This window comes from Idiotropiscis lumnitzeri, chromosome 3 (genome assembly GCF_059441095.1).
Source record: "Idiotropiscis lumnitzeri isolate Australia: NSW breed Sydney's pygmy pipehorse chromosome 3, RoL_Ilum_1.0, whole genome shotgun sequence".
NCBI lineage: Eukaryota > Metazoa > Chordata > Actinopteri > Syngnathiformes > Syngnathidae > Idiotropiscis > Idiotropiscis lumnitzeri.
This window is the reverse complement of record NC_142393.1, coordinates 8918447-8935956: the sequence shown is the minus strand read 5'-3', so window position 1 is coordinate 8935956 and position 17510 is coordinate 8918447. Positions and strand designations below refer to the sequence as shown.

Below are 17510 nucleotides of genomic sequence, written 5' to 3'. Positions count from 1 at the left end.
AAGTATGGAGAGAGTGAAGGGGTGTTTTTTTTTTTTTTTTTTAATTTTTCTAGAAGGATGAACTAAGTGAGGGTGCCAGTGTGGGTGCAACATGGTCAGGCTTGCCACTGACTGAATGGTCATCCTATCCAAACAGGCTTGAAGTGGAACGCCATTCAAATAGTAACCCCACTGATTCAATTCTCAAAGACAACACTAATGTGAGAGACGTCGAGTTGACGTCCACGAGTCACTTATTATGTTATGGACATTTCACAAGAGCAGCGAATGCTTTGTATTCACAACCCTATACACCGACTTTATATAGAACATACACGTCAGAACACACAAGCATCACCCGCCTGTCGCATGACGGTATTTTTTCCAGCCACAAAAAATAAATAAATAAATAAATAACTCACCTCCCTCGGTGTGCTTGTCACTAGGACAGAAAGTTAACGTTTGCACTACTTGTCCAAACCAGGACAACGATCCTGTTCTGGGTCCATCATATCATCGGGGTACTACATAGTGGGAATTTGCAGTGTTTGCAAATAATTACTGATCTCTTCGTGTCTCACGTTCCACTCTGATTATATGGGCAAAAAAGTAATGGATTAAAGGCACTCCCATTCATTTCTATGGTGGAAATTGATTAGAACAAGCGTTGTTGGATGGATGGATGGATGGGTCAGATTGGGTGGGTGGTTTGGTTGAGGTTGGGTGGATGGATGGATGGAGTGGGTGGTTTGGTTGGGGCTGGATGGATGGATGGATGGATGGATAGAGGGGCTGGATGGAGGGGCTGGGAGGGAGCGACAGACGAAAGGATGGATGGAAGGATGGATGGGTCGGATTGGGTGGGTGGTTTGGTTGAGGTTGGGTGGATGGATGGATGGATGGATGGAGTGGGTGGTTTGGTTGGGGCTGGATGGATGGATGGATGGATTGATGGATGGATAGAGGGGCTGGATGGATGGATGGATGGAGTGGGTGGTTTGGTTGGGGCTGGGTGGATGGATGGATGGATGATTTGATGGATGGATTGAGGGGCTGGATGGAGGGGCTGGGAGGGAGCGACAGATGAAAGGATGGATGGAAGGATGGATGGGTCGGATTGGGTGGGTGGTTTGGTTGAGGTTGGGTGGATGGATTGATTGATGGATGGAGGGGCTGGATGGAGGGGCTGGATGGAGGGCCTGGGAGGGAGCGACAGACGAAAGGATGGATGGATGGATGGATAGATAGATAGATAGATCGATCCTGACTTGATCATGGTCTCAGCTTCTTTTGTGAACCCCAAGGCAGAATCTATATCCAAGCATGTCCATCATTATCCGTCACATCTTTGACACAATCATTGTCTCTCACTCGAAGCATTCCGTTGTTGCAAGGCTTCGCCGGGCCTTTCTTCTATTCTTGGACTTTGCATGCCAAAAGCAGAGTGAAAGCACATTTTCCAGATAGACTGACACCTTGCTGGGACATGGCCAATAGACACTGCCACACGGGATCACCTCATTAGCATTGAAAGGTGGTCCGCTTTGTGACAAGTGAGACTTGACTGCGCTGCTCACGCGAAATAATGAGCAAATATGACCTCTAATGGCTAAATATAGGTAACCACACTCTCGGGAGAGAAGGGAACTGCAGTTATACACCGTGAAGCAGGAACTGAACCTTTTCAAAGTTTGGTTGCAAAGTGGGATTGCATAAAGTAAACAGAAGAGTTTAAGAGGAGGAAGTGATAGTTGAACAGTGTTTGATGAGCGCTTTTTAGCCTGTAGCTATGGAGCATTAGGCACAGATGAGCCACAGTCAGCTACCACGCTGTTAATGCGGAACCCATTAAAACGGCACGATGAGTTATGATTGCCATTAAAGAGCAAATGATTCAGACTTCACAGCTGGATTCAAAAGGGCTGTGACTACTGCACACTGTCCTCTTTCGGTTCCTGTGCACACAAAAGGCAACGGTGACAATCGCATGCCGTGCCATACCGAATCTGTCGAGTGAATCCACTCGCAAGTTAGCATTAGGCAAGAAAAAGTTGTTTTTTTTCAGGATGTTTCATGTCCAATATTTGTTATTGACCGAGATTGACGGAATGGTCCGTCAGTTCACTACCGACGACTGACAGAAATACGTCGAGCTTGCCTCGTGATTTTCTTCGTAGAGGGGTATTGTAGAGAGGACTGAATTGATTATATATGCGTGACAGTAATTATTCCTGTTTTGAATAGGGTCTCTGCGGGGACTGTGATGGCCGGTCGACATTGGCTAAGGAGGAAGATATAAACAAAGATGTATTTTTTTCATGAAATTATTATTATTTATTAATATTATAATAATAGTAATAATAATTATTATTATTAAGTATAATAATATTTATTATTATTATTATAATTACAATAATAATGATGATAATAATAATCATAATAATATTACTAATAATAATTATTATTATGATTATTATTGTTATGATTATTATTATTTGCGCTGCTTGTCTAGTAGGTATCGGTATGCACCAAAGAGCTGTCATCAGCCCATCAACTAAGAAAAAGAAGAAGCTCGGCCAGATGGACAGACCAACTGATGATTAAATGTTGGTTCGGCTTGAAAAAATTAGGGACTGTCAAATAACAGTGCCAAATATATAAAAAAAAAAAAAAAAAATAGTAATGTGCCCAGATCTGGTTATTTCCAAGTTCAGCGATCTTTGTGTGTTTTTCTCGCTATAATGGAAGCTGGACCAACAATCTCCCCATTTTCAAACTCCTTGTGAAAGGTACCGCTGGCATCAAGAACAACTAGAGAACAAATGACACCAAAGTGGAAGCAGACAGGATCAATTTTAACCACCACAGCCAACAAGATAACCGCAAAAGAAATAATGGACAATTTTAGCATCACTTGTACGAAACTTGCTGATTGAAAGTGGTGAAACATAATGAAGAAGAGAGTAATATAAACTAACGCTAATAGGAATATACTCGTCTGTAACGGACCTCAACCACCGCTCTCGATCGAGGAGATGACACAACAGTTCGGGGAGGCTGTGAGCAATTACTGCAAAGAAGAAAAGTTACCATCCAAGAACCTCTAATGAGCTGTATTTCGGGTGGGAGACAACTGTTATATTGTTTGAATATGTAGACCGCGGTGAGATGGACTCGACTGATAGAGAGAAAATAAAAGAGACGCCAACAATGCGTGATGAGGCAGCTTCGGAAATGGCGCGGTGTTAACCAAATGCCACTATCAAAGAAATGATCAGTAGTAATTATCGCTTGTGTTTAACACGAGACAAACATCTCTAATATGAATATGAAGTGGTCTGCATGGGTTAGATTGAGTCTCATTTATTTTTCCGTCCTGCTGGAGTGTGATTTGCGGTCGCTGACGGCCATGCTGTGCGGTGAATACCAGACAGATGCTTTGTTGCGACCAAACCGGCAAGGACAACACTTAATAGTACAAACTCACAACTGGGAGGCGGGGGAGGAAAAGGAGGAGGGAAGAAAACTTAAAAGCTGGGAGAAAAATGTAGCATAGAAAAAGAGATAATTAGAACTGTAACAACAGAGCACAATAACAGTGACAGCGGGAATAGAAATACCGACATCAGATGAGATGAGCAGATTGTGCCATTCTTTGAGTGATTCAAGCATTTTTTTTTTCTAATGGACTCGTATTTTACATCACGTGAAGTTGACATTTTACGCTCCCCAAAAATTGAGTTTCATCAAGTCAATCGCGAACTGATGAATAGCACAATAAGAGAGTAAAGTCTGTTGCTGCTTCATTAGACTGCTCATTAAGGAGCTTTTTTCCAACAACACCACGGCCAACTATTTGTGTCACTCAATCTCACTTTGAAAGCTGAAGGCTTGCGGTCAATAAGGGGCATCATTAGTTCCGTTACATTCTTTTTTTTTTTTTGGGAGTAGCTTGAATCAGTGACCCGATCTTAGGGTCAGACAGCCTCAGGTCGCATCTTGCACGCCTGACCTCCTCTGGTCTGAGATTCGCTGTACATTTGCATCGTCTTGATGCAGTAAATTGCTGCTTTTACTTCGTGTGACCCTCGTTAGTGAGCTCATGACACTATAATTGGAGCCTAGTCAAATAATTCAGCAATTCTATGAGTTTAAGTGCTATACGTGGCGCTGTTTTCACACTTTAATGAAAAGATATCACATCTGGATGCCTGAGAACGCGTGATTAATAAGACAACTGGGCTCCGTTGTGGAAGTGGCTATGGTAAAAAAAAAAAAAAATGGCGGAAATTTCTTTACAGGCAAAACAAGCTCTGCTCAAATGTTGGTTGCCATGCTGTCTTGTAAATATTCATATTGACCTTACAGAAATGTTGACAACACTGCCGCAACATGTTCGTCTATCGAAGTGATGAATTCCTCAAGAGTAATGTTAAACGGATGCGTTAGCTCCCCCGTCGATGTCTATTACGCTAACTTAGCCTGACAGTGCCTCTTGTATGCCAGGATGTGTTCTGTGACTGAGACAAAGAGGAAGAGTACGGAGTTCCCTTGATAAACGCCCAAAGAGATTAATAACTGCAATCTTGGCTCAGACAGATAGCATAATAACTCACAATTATAATCCTCGTGAAGGGATGATTTATTCCGCGGCTGCTCAAGAGCAAGACGTCACTTTTATCTTGTTGTATTTAATACAATATAAGTGAATGCTGAGGACATTTAGCAGCGTGTGGTCATGGGGATGTTTGTGGGTTTGGATTGTTCATTCTATGCGTTCCTCTGGCCCTATTTATGCAGTTGGCCGCACAGATTCAATGAATTAGAATTGATGGATTGGATCTGTATATTTTATTTAAGAAAAAAATAAAAGGAACCCACATCGTGGGGTTTAACAGTGTATCATGTAAGTGCTGTTAATGATGCGGCAGAAACTTAAAGGACGTATAAATTATATTCAATGCGGTTATCCTCTGCAATATTAAGTATAATAATAATCATATTATTATTAATAATAATAATGCTAATAATAATAATAATTACCATTATTATTATTATTATTTTTATTATTATTATTTGTTGTGGTAGTAGTATCAACATCATCACAGTGTTTTGACTTACAAGTGCCCCAAATTAGGAGTTATGAGCACTCGGTCAATTATTTTTTTTTTTGCTTTTCGTTTTGCCCAAAAATTCAAGTTGCAAGCTTCAGAAACAATACTGCTCACGTAAAGTAAAAAAAAGAATGGCACACATATTTAAAAGCAGTTTATCTCTCTACATTCTGTTTGATTTTTTATGTATACAATATGCTGCTTTTAATATGTAATTATCAGTCCTGAACAAGTCTAACTTTCTTTCAACAATTACATACATACGTAAAAGCTAAACCATAATTCACCTCAAATGCTGACTAGTGTCCACAATTGCCATGGGGATTTCAAATGTTCTACAAAAGATGCCCTGCCCTGCCCACATAAAAAAAAAAAAAAAAGCTTAAACAAATCAAGTCCTCCCTTTGTCTTGTTTTAAAGCAACATGTGACCTTGCCTTTGGCGACTCCTGGGATGGATTCCCTCTGAGGGCTTGAAGACACTTGCCAATTCAGAATAGAGCTGTCATTGACAAACCTGCAGGACATTGCGGCACACCAGAGGATTGAGTCAAACTTGTCCAAAGAGAGGCTGATGAATTAAGAATGAGCTCCCACAAGGGCTCAAAGGGCCCACCTGTACTAAGTGAAGCCAGCTAGAGGGGATTAAGGTACTGCGGGAGAGTGTGGGAGATTGGAAGTTTAAGGGGACAAGAGTTGGAAAAAAAAAAAAAAAATCACCTAATTCATATTTGTGTGATTTGATGATGATTCTTTTATGTCAAGAGGTGCAACAGCAGAAGCAGGGAGAAATGGAAAACAAGCAGATTGGCATGCCCTGTCCGAGGGTTACTGTGCAGAGAGAGAACAGTAATCAAATGGAGGCAGCATTGCGCCATTATTCAGTGTGAAAAGCTGAAAGGTGAATGAGATAATGAGGGACCTTATGCGTCCCCCATACGCCCCTCAGTCTAGTCCAGGAAACCAATGTTAAACCTTAATTACAGATGTGAGAAGTGATGAGAGCGCAGAAGCAGCAAGTACAGAACTGCCCATTACAACCGACATGCAATCATTTGAAATAGCAAGATGACGGGAGGCCAAAGAGCAGTTTGGCTAATGTATCTACTGCAGTGTTTCGCAACATTTAATGAACCAATGGCAGATGGTTTAAACTCTCACAACACGCCAAGCAAAAATTACTGAAAAAAAAAAATGTCAATGTCAATCTCAATTTATATTTTATATATTGACATTATATATTTATATTATAAATTATTATATATATTTATATATGTATATATATATATTTATATATATATATTTGTTTTATAAATTAATATATATATATAAATATAATTTTTTTAAATTATAATTATTCTTGATATTCATGTCATAATATATCCCATTGTTGTCAGGCAGATTTCATAGTACCAGTGGCACGCCCATTTGTCCGAGGCCTTCAGAATCGACAGTGCAGTTTGTCTGTGTTTGGTGAGCAAACAGGCTCTTAGAGGTGACGGTTGCTATAGCCAATCAGATCACGTGTTGGCGAAAGCAAGGCCTTCTCGCAGGCCTCACGTTGAAGGTGACGAACGTGTCCTATAAGGAATCATAAAATCCACGCCAGACAGTTTTACAAGGTGAGCGTTAGAAAATCTAAAATATTCTTGCTTTTTTAGCCCGTAATGGCCAAAGAAGGGAAAAGTACGGATTTGATTGCAGTTATACTTACAGGGACATTTTCAAGACGGACCTTTCGAGAGAAGCTAGTGCTCATGAGCCTGAGGTAATCACTCCTCTACATTGCTGTGTTCCATACAGTATTTGTTATGAGAACTTCTAGAGGGAATTTGGCACATCAAAAAAGACTTAACCCATAATTAACTTTCTCAGGCATGAGTGTTTCTCGTATTTTGTTATTCATCAGGACCATAGTGAGGAGAAGCGGTACAGATAATGGATGGATGGAGGAGTGAATACAAAATATGTACCAGAAGGCAAAACAGACAAACTGCGCTGTGTATTCACACCAAAAATAGATACGCCTTACAGCTAGTTGCGCTACAGTCTGGACGGACACCTTCTAATGTATACCTTTAGTAACATTAATACGGTTCTAACTTTGATGCAGAAAGACAAAGGTCGAAGGAGATGATGGTGTGACCTTTAACCGTGGCCTTTGCGGTACGTTTTATCTCCTGCATTCAATATTGAAAGTGTTCTCCATATAATCAAATGAAACCAAATGATATTTTTCGACAACTGAACTCTTCACACATTAAGGTTGCAATATTATAATGTCAATATTTTACATTTAGTAATTAAAAGTCCTACTAAAAAAAAAAAAAGGCACCATCACCGTGTTGCCGTCCTTTCTGTTTTTTGATGAGACGGCACTTATATGTCGTACTACTTATATTGTAATATCATTCAAGTAGACAAACGTTTGCACCTTTTTTTTTTGTTTCAAAGCGATAATGCAACCATCTGCTGCTTATCTTCAAAGATAGGTAAGCAGATGGACGTTAAATGACACAGTCTGTTCGCCTTCAATTATATGATGTGACTAGAGATTAAATGAGGAGATGTACTCTCATTCATCCCTGAATTGTCCTTGCGCTGCATCTCGGGGGCCAAAAGAATCATGGGCAACACTAGAACAATTAAGTCTGCTTCCAGATGCTATCGGAGCTGCACAGTAAACAAGAGTAGATTAGGACGGGGCTCCAGGAAGTGGAATGAATCACAGTCTAGGTCCGATAACGACACTCTTGTCTTCTTATCCTTCGCGGCACAGCTTGTGCATATCACACTTTGTTTTGCCCAGTTGATAAAAGCCAAAATGTAAACTTCCGGGACGCATCCACGTTCACCTTTACGTCTATTCTTTGTCTTCTCCGGTTTTTACAAGGTGTTAATGAAATAGGAGCGAGTTGGCAAATGATCTGACAGACTGCTGACTTGATCATGTGTCATTCCAGAGGTGGCCAACTAGAGCTTTCAAAAGTTTCACAGCTCATCCTGTCAGATTAACAATCTGACATCCTCGACTCAGCTCTGAAACTACAAACGTCCGCTTTCATTTCCATCATGACTCGTGACGGATGGATGAAACATGAACGAGCCTGCGAACGAGACAGAAGAAGAAGCTCAAGCTCTCTTCACTTGAATGTAATTAGAAAGTGATCAAAGGAAAAAATGATTTCAAAATTGTTTTCTGAAACCCAATGGTGGAAAGGGGAAATGGAAATTGAATAAATGAACTTTGTGGCACACAAATCAATTAAACATCCATCCTAAATCTTCATTATTCCGACTGTAGGAAATAGCTCAGAGCCACTTTGACATCTTGACCAAAGCTCTTCTTAAATCATCTTCCAGTGCGACAATTGATCTTCCCGGTTTTTTCTACTTCTGCGTGTAAAAGCAATAACGGATATCATATCAACCTGCATGTGCCGAAGGTTTGTATTTCATTCTGATTTCGAGAGAGAGAGAGAGAGCACCACTTTTAATTAACGGTGGCTGCTTTTCATCTTATGTTTGGAGCATAAATATCAAACATCATTTATTATGCAATGTGCTGTCTTAGAAATGCTCAACATCAGGCTCTTGTACGCCTCAAGAGCCAAAGAGTGCAGGTGACTAGCAAATTTGACATAAAAGCCTGCCGCAACCCTTTATATCAGGCGTAGGCAAACTACGGCCCGGGGCCACATGCGGCCCGTTCGACGTTTTAATCCGGCCCGCCAAACTTTAAAAATGAAATGAATAAACCTTGTTAATGTTTTATTTTCAAAATACTGTGTTTTTTCAAAGACATATATATTGTTGTAATACTTTTTTTCACTTCCATTTAAAATTACATTTATTTTTTTTTCCACAGATGAGGTGAGGTTACCAAAACACTCCATTCATCTGCTCCTGGTCCGGCCCCTCTGTCGAATTTTAGAACCCATTGTGGCCCGCCAATCCAAAAATTTGCCCAAGCCTGCTTTATATGATTTACATATGTCATGTGATTTCATCTTCACCACTGGGAGTGCTCGCTGAAACACGGCTAGTACATTTCCGATTATACTTTGATGCAACTTTTGGATTAAAAAAAAAACATTCCGCTTGTTGCATTTTAGCAACTAGGTTGACGATTTACCTTTTTTCCACCGAGCCTCAGAGGCGTGACAGAACACGAGCGCTGATGGCGAGCAGTTTATATGGAGACAATGAAATGAACAGGTCAGTTCTAAAACATTAAGAGTCATCATTAAATATTTGTCACAGTCCATCAAACTCAGCGACCAAACAAGGCTTGATAAATCCGTTGAAACATTTACAGCCGCTTTCAATCAGTTCATTACATTTAATTTTCTGAGCAAAAAATAAAAGCCCATTTCAAAGATGTTTATGGATTTGGTTTGATTTTTTTCACCTTTGGACTCACGTAAAATGAAAACGAGCTGGTAAGATGCTGCACAACTCTAAACCAGTTGCACACGACATTTATTTTAATAAACATATTGCTAAATGAAAACCGCTCTGACAACGTCAATCAAAACAGACTATCTTTTCTCAAATCAGAATTCCTTCTCCACCCAACTCCAAATCTACATTTCGTCGGCTCAATGACCACCTCCGCTCCACATTTGACACTAATGTGCTCTGAATTCTTTTCCAGACATCGTCACTGACAAACCAACAATAGTGAACACGCAATTCTCCCGCTGAAGGTAAAAGCATTAGCTGAACCATGACATCCTCCGTGTGCACATCTTACTCCCCTTTCAGACGTCAACATCGTGAATGGACTAATGTTCCCGCGCTGTTGTGAAGAGGTGCTTGTTGTGCCGTATAATGGTCCCGTGTACGACTGCACAGGGAGCTGCGTGCACTTGTAGACCCATGAACTGTCATCCTTTATTGAAGACGACATGTACTCTTAAGCGCACAACACCGAAGGCTTTCTCCCCTGCCCCGTTGCTTTTAAACGCACCATTGGGAGCGCTCGCTGAAACACATTAAACACATAGCGGCGCACACGCTTTGATTTTGCCACGTAAAACCCACTTGGATGGGGATACCTAATGTGCGTGCACGCACGGATTGAGCGTCTCCTGCGTCATTATTTTCTGTTGTGGATGTAGAGGTGGCGAGACGGCATAAAATGCTTATACACCGCCCGTTATCGCCTTTATGACCATTTGTGTTATGTTATGATTTATATTGTCGCCATCTAACTGACGGAAGAAGCCACCTCAGGATCTCCCCTCAAAATCTCCTCCACCAACACGCGCGCACACACACACACACACACACACACATTAGATCTGTCTTATTGCAGTATCGGAACAAGAATTAATGAAGTCGAGCAGATGAACAATTTTCACAGCCGTGATGCATATCTTTTATACGGCAGAGGTTATTATTTTCCGCAGAAAGTGTGTCAGATAATTTCAAGAGAATCCATCAATTGTTCAAGTCATGCATCAAGTCATAAAGTATACCCTGCTTTATTAAAAGGCTATTTATGTTCTTCCCTTCACTTTACAACCGAACAAATGATCACAGGGCGAATGGATGTGATTTGGTGACTCAAAATGAATAATTTTTGAACGCCACATTTTGGATTGCGCGACATACATCAACGGCGACAGTTTGAAATACTGAATCGAGCTATGCTCATTTCAGTGTTGCGCTGCGGCGAGATTGCAAGCCAGGGGAGTGAGATTCACTTCACATGGGTCCACAGTGAATAATCAAAACACATTTGGGCACCCCCACACTCATAAATGTGATTCAAATGGGCTGTTTTATGATCATGAACGTCTGGAATTCCATGCAGGCCACTTAGGAAGATTTTAAAATTCATGCAACAGGACGCGAGTGGAAATCTGTTGATGGGCTGTTTCAACTGATTTATCAGCCCCTGCTTGATCCCTCTGGTTACTGTCCTGTGATGGATATTTAATGATTACGATTGATGCTTTATGACTCACAAATTTATTTGATGGTCTCAACATACACTTTTAGATATGCTGTAGTTGTTGTGACTTGGCGAGTACATGTCATCACAATGAGTGTTTTCATGGAAGAAGAAACGTTCCTTATCTTAAAGGGGATGTCAGACCCCGCAAATTTCTTTTTCAATAACATGTTCTGTGTGTCTTCACTGGAATAAACATGACACTCTGAGTATGAGTAAAGAAGCAAAATCTACAAAATTTTAGCAATCATAGGGTGTGGCCATTTTGTCACTTTCTGTCGACTGAAAATGACATCAGAGTTGTTCAGGGCTCAAGGAAGGAACAATGGCGGCTCACCTATTTTCTGAAGCTGAGCCATGATTGGTCATTATCTGAGCTCTGAGCAACTATGATGTCATTGTCAGTCGACGGCAAGTGACAAAATGGCCGCCCGCCCCCTGAGATTTCCAAAATCGGGCGGATTTTACTTTTTAACTCATAATGCACAAACGCAATGAGAATGACACGTTTCGAATAGTTACTAGTGGGACTAGATAGAACATTTATTTGTCAAGAAACTTATGGGGTTGACATCCCCTTTAAATACTGTTGGAGTTATATTTGCATGGAATGATTGTTGATTAGCATAGAGGCAATGCAAGCTTCAACCTACAGAAAGAATTTCCTATCTTAATTTCAAGCATGTAAAGCAGATATCTTTTTGTGGCTCAAACATAGCGATATGTCATCATAAAAAAGATGTCTGGTATTTGATTGACAGTTTAGTGAGGTGTGGTTTCAGCTCATTCAGAGGACACACCCAAAGTGTCTGAGAGCAGGAAGAATAGCTTCATCATGATTTTAAAGTGTCATTATTTTTTTTCCCCATCATTCAAATTTGACAGCGCTGCGGTGTGTCCAATTTACAAGACATTTACTTTTAATTTTCTGGGACTTTAAAAAAAATCCCTAAGCAGAGTTTTGCCAAGAATATATACATCTATAATGTGGATCTAGATTTGACAGGGACAAATAATCCGTTAAAGTCTGATTGTGGCAGGAGAAGTGCTGACAGGTTACATGCATACCTGCACCGAAAATCAATAGAATTCTCGTTTTGAAACGGAATAATTGCTGAATACCGTGACAAGAATAAACCTTTATGGATTTGATCTTTAGACGAGCTATAGATTTGTGTCGGATTGTGTCCGATTTAAAATAGAATACTGTATCGAATTATTTTCATACAGAAATCCACAGATGGTAATACATTTACTACACATGCTGTCCATGAATGCCAAACAAATAGTGTTGTCACTTCCCAGGGACTATGCAAATCAGATTCGGTAAAATTAAATAATTGCGCATCTCGTAGTCCAAACACAATACATGGTCATGCACAACACTTGCATAATGCTTTTAACTGTCGCTGATAAGTTGTGAGAACAAGCAAGTAGACATAAATCACTTTCCAGTGATACCTTGCAGTCTGTCGAATGGAAGTTGAATTCAAAGAACCGTGCAAAACACATTGACTGCCTCGAGTAAACATGAGATTCTCATGGGATTTGCTTTCTCTTTGTCATTCTGTTCTCTTCAAGGACTGAGGTAATGGAAGACGACGAGGTGGTACTGATGCAGAGGTGTACTTTTGGGTCACGTAGCGCCGAGATCAATAGTGACTGATCCTTGTGTGCTGACAGGCCACGGCATATTCCTCCACGGAGTCTTTCTCTGGCCCTTGGCCCGATGAATGCTGACATCCAGAAACATGACACGCTGTGATAGACAAGCATTTATGTGTGTGTGTGTGTGTGTGAGTGTAAGAGAATGGTTGCAGAAACAAAAGGACCGCCCTGGTTGCTCAAATCTATAAAAGATTCTCTCTCTGGGTGCAGTAGGCAGTCGCTAAGTCCACTCTGGCTTTGGGGCTCGGATACTGGGGATAATATTTCCTCCTGTCTGGATTCATCCCTCCATTGCAGCTGGAATTCCTTTTACAGACAGCACGTACAAAATGATCCACAAAACTGCTCTGTTCTTTTCTGTTCCTTCCCTTTAGGCAGACAAATTTTCACAGACAGGTGCAACGACTTACGTTTGTGTGTGCGATGATGTGTACGCGTCTGTTTCCCTCAAAATGCAATTATAGAGAGATTATAGCAGATGAGGTGGCGTCCAGAAATGACAAATACACAAGATGAACACAGGGATTAAAACTAAACATGGAAAATTGCATATATTCTCTGAAATCCTTTGTGCATCTTAAAAAGCTTGCATTTTTCTCGTCTATCTACTGTTTATTTTATTTTATTATTTTACCTTCCACTGTCCATTTTAAAGTATAGTGTTTTGTAATTTGAAGGTAGATGGTTAGATGCAATTAAGGGTTAAAAAAAAAAAATCATGTCGTTGCCTTTTTACTTGGCAATACACCGAACAGCATACATAATTTGCTTAAAGGACTGCAACAATATCGCTCGCTTTTAGTTAATCTTTGACCTAATTTAATCAGACATATTCAAAAGGCTTAGCAGTCATTCAGGAGTATGTTCTCATATCGATACTACAGAAATGCTTCAGCTTCAATGAAAAGTGTGAACAACCAAGCAAATGTTGTTCTCTAAACATATGCCAAACATACCTGCATGCCCCGTTTCGATTCTATATGTGCCAAGAAGCCTCCTGTGCTATTGCTCCTTATTGTTTCTGCTGAGAACAGCAGTCGGCGTCAAGCAGTGGATTTTGACGCTAGCATGCGCGAGTTAGCATGCGCGAGTTAGCATGCGCGAGTTAGCATGCGCGAGTTAGCATGCGCGAGTTAGCATGCGCGAGTTAGCATGCGCGAGTTAGCATGCGCGAGTTAGCATGCGCGAGCTAGCATGCGCGAGCTAGCATGCGCGAGCTAGCATGCGCGAGCTAGCATGCGCGAACTAGCATGCGCGAACTAGCATGCGCGAGCAGGCATGCGCCTCAATGTGCGATGCACCCAGTGTATGTGTTAAATACAGAAATAGCACCCACAACTGACTGATACAACGTGTCTTTTGGCCGTGAAAATATGGTATATTTTAGTATTAAAAGTGAGAGGAAGACCAACACAACAATGGCGCATTTAGAAAACAAATGATACATTTGCAGGAAGGGGAATAAAACAATTCTTGTTCAAGATACAATGCTGCCGTTGTGTTTTATATCTTGATGTTTAGAATTGTTCATTTGCACTGTAGTGGTTCACACAGCAGTAATGAGCTTAATGCACATTCACAATTGCTACGTGAAACAGGCACCGTTCACACTCAATCAGACTGGGTCCTACTTTTGGAGAGGATAATGAATGGATGTTATTTGTGTCGCAAGTTTGTGTAGCAATTTTATCAGGACTGGATAAATTGTGCAGCATTAGTAGAGCACCTTTGTGTGTTAACAAGGCTTGGAGAGCCACCAAACGCATCAGGACCTGCCAGTAATCCTTCGGTAAATCCAGCGTTTGCTGACATTCTTGTTCTTTGTTCAGGAGAGTCTTTCATGCACAGCAGATGTAGCACATTAGAGATTATTGAGCTCTCTGAGGTTGACACATTTGAAAGTACAGCCTACTTCAAGAAAGGGGCAGGACAAGTTGGACATTAAGGGACCTAGTTCTGTCGACAGGATGCTAACCTGACTGACTGCATATACGACCATATATGACCAACATATATTAAATCTTTTGAATTGTATAAGATTCCTATACAGTACATTTTGGCGCAGAAAATTATATATTAAAAATATATTTTTTCCTGTTTTTATATTTTGGTACTCTTGAGAGAAAAAAATAATTGAATAAATATCTATATAAAAAGTTAGAATGGCAATTCTCGAAGGATATTCTCTCCTTGTGTAGTCAGCCCGAGATGACTTTTACCTGGAAAATATATTCAAATTTCTAAGTCATATTTATCCAAGCATTTTGAAAACTGTCCAGCTCTTCCTTTGATGAAATTGAAAACTATGAAGTGATGCCAGTTCCCTATCAAGGCTAAAGACTCCCATCAGACATTGCTGGCTCAAAGTAGGGGTCAAAAGAAACCTATTTTTGCAAGTAATCTGTCTTCACGGAACTGAAGCCAGATGCTGGGAGGAGCTTTAGTCTGCGATGAGGACGCTGCTCAGACAGTCCTCCTATCAGTTGTGTCTGCACACGTTATACTCTCTGTGAGTTCAGATTCTATTACGTGCAGTACCTATATCTTCATTATACTCGATGTATTTGACTCCAGATCTTTTTATTAATTAATCAGAACACACCTGTCATTTCATCGTTCCTCGGCTCAGGTTACGACCAATCACTTGTTTTCTGAAGCCGAGCTGTGATTGGTCGTTATGTGAGCCCTGAGTAACGGTGACGTCATTTTCAGTCCCCGAAAATAACAATATGGCCGTCGCTTGAGATGGCTAAAATCGGGTGTATTTTGCTGCTTCACTCATATTCCACAAACGCAATTAACCAGAATACCATGTTTGAACTAGTTGAAGCGGTGTCATCAAGTTTGCAAGACAAAACAAAACATTTCTTACATTAACATTTTATTAACAGCCAACACACTTTTATCCTAATATCCAAATCCTGCTCACATTTTCTTTTTTTTAAAGGTTGGGCAGCAGTCATCATGTTTGTGACTATGTTACATGCAGCGTGTGTTTCCTGTCACCAGGAAACTACCAATTAGCACTGGTAGAATGTCAGACATTGGAGTTGAACTTTTCCCTCACACGATGTCGGCGGAGCAAAAAGACATCCTTTACAGACATTTCAAATGACGTGCATGTCAGAAAAAAAGCCCGAGTCAGACATGTCCGCCATTACTCCAAGCGCTCCTCGTCTGGCTTCGCATTCCAATGGAGCGATATGGTTTTTCCTTTGAGATGGAAATTTTGCCCCTGCGCTGCAAGCCATGTCGTGATACTTCATTCCGATTCCTCAGGGTATAAACCACTGTCTTAGCACCTCGTCGCTCTCTCCAATCCATTTTCAGCACACACAAACACAAAACTACAAGAGCACGTTACAAAGGCAGTGAATGACAGACTTATAGTGGATTTGCATACGGATGCAGATAATGCAGTCAGATGGTGAGGGAAAGCGATGTCAAACAGGCAAGCCTTAAAGGCGTGGGCGAGTAACCCCCCCCGCCCCTTCCTCTCTGTGAACTGACAACCACTGGCCCGATATACAAGCTGCGTCAGGATGTCAAAATCCACTGCTTGACGCCGACTGCTGTTCTCAGCAGAAATAAGGAGCAATAGCACAGAAGGCTTCTGGGAACAAATCGAATGGAAAACAGGGCAGGCAGGTTTGGGGCTCTAAAATGCATGCGAGTTCTTCATGTGCTTCAAATATTCGACACAAAACTTGAAAACTGTGCAAATGAGATGACTTAACTAAGGCCCTTCTACTTCGATTTATTTGCTTTCTTAAATCCTCATCTCACTACCTTTGTATCCTATTCTCATTTTTCTTCCAAACATCATTGCCATCAAGACATTCTTTTCATTTCTTTTTCTTTCCCTACTTTATTTGCACAGTTCACCCACTTTTCAAAGTTTTTACTTGAGTATCTCAAGTCCAGTGCCTGTAAATAATTACAAGATTCTGTTTTAGTTTCCAGTGAGATTCTGCTCTTGCAACAGAAACTACACTCTGCATGATTTATGGTCTGCTAAAATGACAGAACATATTTTTTCCACGCCAAGGATGATGTAGCCGGGCAGCTTAACGGCACGCTGCAGTGAACAATTTGCAACCGCACATTAAACTTTTTTTTTTTTTGTTACGACGGGCCAGGTGCCAAATATAGTGCGACTATAGCGACTTTTGCCATAATGATCCTGTCAAAAGGAGTCAACATTTATTTTAATCACAGCAAACAGCAACATTTGAAAGTGTGAATCATTTTAGCAGTGTTACAAAGTCGATTAGAAGATGCAGAATTGAGTGTCGAGGGGATGCAGGACAGGGAAAGAAGAGGTTGATGAGGACTAAATTACATTTTGAGGAAAATATTGTGAAGTTGTTATCTGGTAAAGCAAAAGATAAGAACTGCATGCAAATCTATGGGCCTTATACATTCTCTTGAGGATGCAAAGTAAATTCCATCTCAGCATTTATGCGTTTATAGTTTGACTAAACTGTTCCAGCTGACGCCATGCAATCGGATCTTTATTTGTTCATGAGGCCAAGTTGTGACAAAACTCGTTACAGACTCTCTAATGCCAAGCAGAATCAGTCACACATCACACAGAAGACCAGCAATGACTTGATTCAGATGACAGAGAGTGAGACTTACAACAAAACAAGGAGACAAGGAGAGAGAACTGGGAAAGCGGAAACTCCACCAACCAATTGATTTGAAATATAACACAGCTACGCTATACATTATTAAGTGTATACAAGGTAGACGGGGGCCAAAATAAACGGGGATAGGACGTGAAAA

At 40.7% G+C, this 17510-nt stretch overlaps 1 protein-coding gene across 3 annotated transcripts in view; it reads right to left on the bottom strand.

Moving 5' to 3' along the window:
• Window positions 1-17510, bottom strand: part of LOC148339765 (cadherin-4-like) — a 217385-nt gene that overhangs the window by 78479 nt on the left and 121396 nt on the right. Inside the window, exon 1 of one of the 3 annotated variants that reach the window (XM_088290447.1) lies at window positions 13679-13746. The exons of the other annotated variants lie outside the window; for them this stretch is intronic. The gene's annotated coding sequence lies outside the window, so the exon portion shown is untranslated. Of the gene's footprint in view, window positions 1-13678; window positions 13747-17510 lie in introns of those variants that run through there. 3 annotated transcript variants of the gene reach the window in all.